Raw genomic sequence first — 7385 nt, forward strand, 5'->3', positions numbered from 1 at the left:
GGCTCCCAACAACCATCAACAAAGTAATGTGAGCTAAGTTCTCAGAACTGAAGGACATAATTTTTGAAATTTAAAAGACCACTGAGGGTTCAACGAAGTGTTTGACTTGACACACAACATGCACATTTGCTTAATTTCAGAGCACTATGGTCAAAATAAAATTTCCATAAAATTCTAGAAATATTGACAGGATATAGATACCACAAAGGGTTAGAAAGCAAACAGCTAAATTCTGTTCAATATCAATAGCCAGAAAATATTGCAATGATTTAAAAATTTTAAATGTGAATGATTTGTAACCTAGACTTCTATACCCTAAGAAACTCTTGTAACAAGGAAGACTAAAATTCAGACATTTTCATACAATTTAAGTTCTTAAGAAATGTAACTCTCATGCACTATTTCTCTGGAAGTCATACAGAGATAGGCATCCAAGAAAGGGAGGACATGATACCCTAGAAAAAGGGGTGCCAACGTAGGAGAAACTAAAGAAGAATTTCTGGGATAACAATGAAATACTTCATCTGGATAAGACCTATGATCTAGGTAAAAATGACAACCAGTTCAGATTGGACAATCTCAGAAGATGAAATTAATAAATGTCTGTAGTTAATATTTAGACGCTTGAAAATAGTTTGGGGTTGAATTACTAATAAGTGTACAGTAAGCTAAGCAAACAAAATGAAACTATTGCTAGAGTCAAATAAAACAAAACATGCAGAAAATAAAAAGTAACATTTAATGTCACAAAATTTTGAAGAATGCTGACATCGCATGTAAAATGGAATAGCACTCTAACAAAATTGCTATGTAAAAACATCAATAGTGTAGGACAATTAAACTGACTTACAAGCTACATAGGGGTAGTGTGGTGGTGCGGTTTGAGTTAACACATAAGATGGGCAAAATCTAAAAGTAGCACTTTAAGCATGTCATTTGTAAATATGATGATAACAGTTTAAGTATGACCAAAAAGTTGAAATTGCCTGCCCCCGGAAGGAGGAAATGGGGAAGGGGAGAATGACGAGAACACCATTTTTTGTTACAAATTAGACCAGTTAACCCTAAACTGTGTATGTGTATAATTTAATTTTAAAAAACAAACCTATTTTAGAATCTTGACCTGAGGCAAAATGAAGATTACTGATATGAATGAACTGAATTTGTTTTCTTCTAAATTTATATATAAATATATATATATATACACACACACAGGTGTTTGTGTGTGTGCATTTAAATGAATGAAGGAAAGAATGACTTTATTTCAGTATGCATTAGTCTTACCTGCACATTCTCTTAACACCTGGAAGTCCACTAACCTCAATGGGTTCTTGAAATCGTTTAGACTGGCTAAGAGCTGTCCACAAATCTCCTAAATTATTTTGGACTTCAATTCTCCCATAGCATTATTAGTTGCATTATTAACATCATTATTTTGCACTCAATATTATTTTTCTTGATAAGAAAACAGAAGTCAGTTTGAAATTGAAGAGGCTCAATTTTCTCTGTAATTTATATCTGTAGAGGGACTATCTACTTCTCCTTACTCTGTGAATAACCAGCAAACTATTTGATCTTTAGAAGTTTTCTTTAAATTATTTTATTTTCAAAATGTGGGTTATAAATGAGGGTTAGGTACATATGTGGTATCATACAGGTAAAGTGTGGGTACCCTTACTGATGTTATGTGTCCCCCTCCCTGGCAGTGTCCCACTACTGCCAATCCCTTTCTTATGGTATTATGGCAAGTGCTCAAGGTCCACTTCTGAGTGAGTACATGTGGTACTCAGATCTGTTTCTGTGATAAATCACTGAGTATCATAGACTCTAATTCCATTCAGATTGCTGCAAAGTTCATACTTTTGTTTTTCTTTATGGCTGCATAATATTCTATCATGTAAATGTACCACATTTTCTTTATTCAGTCCACCTTCGAAGTGCAGCACGGTTGGTTCCATGTTTTTGCTATTGTGAGTAATGCTGCAATAAACACGCATATGTAGGTATCTTTATTGTAGATTGATTTGGTTCCTCTGGTTATATTCCTAGAAGGGAGATTGCTGGGTTGTATGGAAGGTCGATTTTCACTGTTTTCCACAGAAGTTGTACTAGTTTACATTCCCACCAACAATGTAAAAGTGCTCCCTTTTCCCCACATCCTATCAAGCATCTGTTGTTTTTGAGTTATTGATGATGGCCATCCTGAGTGGAGTTAAATGGTATCTCAGTGTGGTTTTAATTTGCAATTCTTTGATGACTAGTGAGACTAGCATTTTTTCATGTATCTGTTGGCTGCTCATATGTCTTGTTCTGAGAAGTGTCTATATCTTTTGCCCATTTTTAATAGGGTTGTTTGTTTTTCACCTTTTAGCAAATTTGAGTTCCTTGAGATCTTAGATATTAGACCTTTGTCAGATATACAGTTGGCAAAGATCTTTTCCCATTCCATGGGCTGTTTCCCCACTCTCTTGATGGTTTCTTTTGCTTTGCAGAAGTTTGTCAGTTTCATGAGGTCCCACTTGTCTAGCTTTTCTTTTGTGGCATTCACTATCTGAGAGTTGATCAGGAATTGGTTGGCTATTCTGATTTCCATAAAGGTGTTTCCTACATTTTCTTCTAGGATTCTTATAGTTTGTGGTTTTTCATTTACATCTCTGATCCAATTAGAGCTGATTTTTGTGTATGGTGATAGGTAGGGATCTTGTTTCAGTCTTCTGCAAATAGGCAGTCAGTTTTCCCAGCACCATTTACTGAATAGGTGTTCCTCTCCCCATTGGTTGTTGGTGGAGGCTTTGTCAAAGATGAGTTGGTTAAGAAATTGAGGTTTTGCTTCTAGAATCTCTATCCTGTTCCATTGGTCTATATGTCTGTTCTGGGGGCAATACCAGGTTGTTTTGATTATTGTAGCTTTATAGTAGAGTTTTGAGTCTGGAAGTGTGATGCCTCCCACTTTGTTTGTTTGGGAAGGGTTGTTTTGACTATTCGTGATTTTTTATGTTTCCATGTGAATTTCTGTGTTGTCATTTCCAGGTCTGAAAAGAATAACATTGTCAATTTTATAGGTATTGTGCTAAATCTGTAGATTGCCTTTGGTAGTATGGACATCTTAACAGTGCTAATTCTTCCAGTCCAGGAGCAAGGAATATGCTTCCATTTGTTTGTGTCTTCTTGAGTTTCTTTAAGCAGTGGTTTGTGGTTTAATTGTAAAGGTCTTTCACTTCTTTGGTTAGGAAGATGCCAAGGTATTTCCTTTCTTGTGTGTGCCTATTGTGAATGGGATTGTGCTTTTTATTTGGGCTTCTGTCTATTTATTGTATAGGAATGTGACTGTCTTTTGCACATTTATTTTACATCCTGAAACTTTACCAAAGTCCTTTATCAGTGTAGGGAGGTTTTTGACAGATTATCTTGGGTTTTCAAGGTATAGAATCATGTCATTCACAAAGAAGGATAACATAACTTCTTCTTTTCCTATTTGGATACCCTTGATTTCCTTCTCTTGCCTAATTGTTCTAGCTAGGAGTTCCAATACAATGTTAAACAGGAGAGATGAAAGTGGGCAGCCTTCTCTTGTTTTGGATTTTGAGAAAAATGCTTCGAATTTCTGTCCATTTAGCAGTATGTTGGCTGTGGGCTTATCATAGATAGCTCTTACTATTTTGAGGTATGTTCCATTTATGCCTAGGAGTTCAAGGGCTTTTATCAAGAAGGGATGCTTGATTTTATCAAAAGCACTTTCTGTATATAATGATAAAATCATATGACTCTTGTTTTTATATCTGTTGATGTATTTAATTATGTTTATAGTCTTTTGGATAGTGAACCAGCCCTGCATCCTAGGGATGAAGCCTATTTGGTCATGGCGGATGATTTTTGAGATGTATTGTTGGATCTGGTTTGCTAGAATCTTGTTGAGAATTTTTGTATCTATGTTCATTAAGAATATTGGCCTGTAGTTTTCTTTCTTTGTTGGATCTTTACCTGGTTTGGGTATTAGTGTGATGTTAGCATCATAAAATAATTTGGGGAGAGTTCCATCTTTCTGACTGCCTGGAATACTTTCAGTAGGATTGGTATCAGTTCCTCCTTGTATGTTTTGTAGAATTCTGCTGGAAAACCATCTGGTCCAGAGGTTTTTTCTGTTGTTGTTTTGTTTTGATTTTTGTGTGTGTAGTTTTCTAAAAATGACAAAGTCAATTTCCTGGGTTGTTATTGGTCTATTTAGGATCTCGATTTCTTCTTGGTTCAACCTTGGGAGTTTGTGTGCCTTCAGAAAATCTTCCATTTCACTTAGGTTTTAAGTTTGTTTCCGTACAAGTATACATAGTAATCTCTGATAATCTTTTGTATTTCTTTGGGGTCAGTTGTGACTTGATCTTTTTCATTTCTGATTGTGTTTTTTTGGGCTTTTTATCTCTTTTTCTTGGTCAGTATTGCTAAGGGTTCATCGATCTTGTTTATCCATTCAAAGAACCAGGCTTTTGTTTTGTTGATTTTTTTCTATGAATTTTTGTCTTCTATGTCCTGTATTTTGACTACTATTTTGGCTATCTGAATTCTTCTGCTGAAGCTAGGGTTTTGGTGGTCTTGTTTTTACAGCTCCCTTAGGTGACCTGTTGGATTGTTACCTTGTGACCTTATCATTTTCTTCATATGCATTTGTAGAGATATAAATTCCCCTCTTAGTAATGTTTTCATGGCTTCCCAGATGTTTTACTAAGATATTACTTCATTTTCATTTGTTTCCAGGAATCTTTTCAATTCTTCTTTGATTTCCAGGGTGATCCAGGAATTGCTCAGCATCATACTGTTTAATGTCCATGTCTTTGTGGGTGTGGGGGGAACCTTGTTGGTGTTGATATTTATTTTTATTCCACTGTGGTCTGAGAAGGTGCATAACAGTATTTTGATCTTATGAAATTTGTTTATACTTGATTTATGGCCGAGGATGTGGTCGATCTTGGAGTACCTTCCATGAGGTGATGAGTAGAATGTGTAATCCATGGTTGTTGGGTGGAGTGTTCCGTAGGTATCTATTAGGTTCATTTGAGCATCAGGTTAGATTCCAGATCTCCTTGTTGATATTTTATCTTCATGAAATCTACAGTAGATAGTGGGATATTAAAGTCTCCAGCTATGATAGTGTTAGAGTTAATATCTTTTAACATTTTACTTAGTAACTGCTTTATAAAAGCTGGTGCTCCCGTGTTTAGGGCATGTATGTTTAGGATGGATATTTCTTATTGATGAATTGAACCTTTTATCATTATGTAGTGTCTTTATGTATCTTTTTAAATTTTTGATAGCTTAAATGTTATTTTGTCTGATATTAAGATTGTGACTCCTGCTTTCTTTCGTGTTCCATTAACATGAAAATTTGTTTTCCATTCTCTAACTTTGAGTCTGTGAGTGTCCCTTCTGGTGAGATGCATCTTCTTAAGACAGTATATTGTTGTATCATGCTTCTTTATCCTGTTTTTCATTCTATGCCTTTTCAGTGGGGCATTTAGTCCATTTACATTCATACTGATTATTGAAATGTGAGAGTTTATCATGGGACTCTTACAGACTTTGCTGTTGTTTGTTTACTTATTTGTTGGTTTTCTTTTGATTTTTAGGTTGATTTATGTGTGTGTTTTCAATCTTGCAGTTGTGATGCATGTTTTATTAGTTCTTTGTTTTCTTGCATTCTTAGAAGGAACATAGTTGTTCTTTTTTTATTCTGTGCTTAATATCATCTTAAATGTCTCTTATAGAACTGGTCTGGAGGCAGCATATATTCTTAGGGATTGAATGTCTGGGAAGAATTTTAATTCTCTATCACTGATGAAGCTTAGCTAAAGCTGGGTAGGTAATCTTGGTTGGAATTGTTTATCTTTGAGTGTTTTAAAGATTGGGCTCCATTCTCTTCCAGTCTGCAGTGTTTCCATAGATAAGTCTGCTGCTGTTCTGATTGGTCTTCCTTGGTAGGTAGTCTGACCTTTCTGTCTTGCTACCTTTAGGATTTTTAAAAATCTACTTTGTGTAAGTGAATTACTATGTGTCTAGGAGTTGGTCTTCTTATTTGATGCCTTGCTGGTGTTCTCTGTGTCTCTTGCATTAGGACTGTCATGTCTCTGAGGAGATGCAGTAAGTTTTCTTGGATGACCTCTTGGAATGTTTGTTCCAGGCTGTTCTCATTCTCCTTATTTGCTTCAGGGATACCTATCAGTCTTAAGTTCGGTCTCTTAATACAGTCACACATCTCCTAAAGGGTTTGTTCTGTCTTTTTAAGTTTCCTTTCTATTTTTTTAAGAATGAGATAGTTCCAGATTTGGGTCTTCTAGTTCTGAAATTCTTTTTTCTGCCTGGTTAATTGTGCTTTCCATGCTTGTCAGCTTATTATTTATTTAATTTACTGTATACTTTATGGTTTGCATCTCAGCCATTAATTCTTTCATGTTTTCATCTTTTTTTTGGTTCTTGTTCATCTTTTCCATCTATTACTTGATCTCTGCATTTGTAGTCTGACACCACTCAATCTGGGTGCTCTTCATTGTTTGAGTTCTGAAGTCTGTATACTTGTGGACTATCCTCTTTAGATTTTGGTGCCTGTGGCTTTTCATTGGTTTTTCTTCATTTGTGGTGGGTTTTTCTTTACTTCCATTGCTCAGTGAGAAAGGGAGTAGTTTTCACTTCTTTTTGCTCAATCCCCTATTCTCCCTTGAATAGAGCCTTTGGACCACTTAGATTTTTGGAGCCAGGTTGGAGCAGGGGAGCTATGTTACTCCCTCACAGATTTGAGATTTGAATGAGGTGTGTTAGGGGCTGCTAAGATTCAAAAACTGTCTGACAATAACAATGTTTGCTGATGTGTGTGGGCCCCCACGGATCTACTTTCCACCATCTTACAGTATGTCCATACGTATTGGGAGCGTATGTATCACACCTCGGTACAAAATAACATGAAGAAAGGGAAAGGAGTTAATAAAGAGATAATGTGGAGGGGACAATAATGGAGAGGACAAAGGAGAGAAGAAAAAAGATACAAAACAGCAAATGGGGAGACAAGCAAAGAGAGAGAGAAAATGAAAGAGGGAGAGAAAGCCAAATCAGAACAGTAACAAAAACAAAACAAAATGAAAAGGAAAGAAAGAAAGAAAGAAAGAAAGAAAGAAAGAAAGAAAGAAAGACAAACAGTGCACAAACAAACAAATAAAAATCCTTAGGAAACTAAAATCAAAGATATGAGGAAATTCTCACACTCATATGTAGACTTATTCGACATAGAGAAGAAGAAGGGGTAAAACAGAAAGAAACGACCACTCCCAACAAACTATACTAAAAAAAAAATAGCTACAGTCATGCAGATACAAAAAAAAGTCACCACCACCAACAACAAACTC

This window comes from Carlito syrichta, unplaced genomic scaffold (genome assembly GCF_000164805.1).
Source record: "Carlito syrichta isolate Samal-C Ts95f unplaced genomic scaffold, Tarsius_syrichta-2.0.1 Scaffold172805, whole genome shotgun sequence".
NCBI classification, from domain to species: domain Eukaryota; kingdom Metazoa; phylum Chordata; class Mammalia; order Primates; family Tarsiidae; genus Carlito; species Carlito syrichta.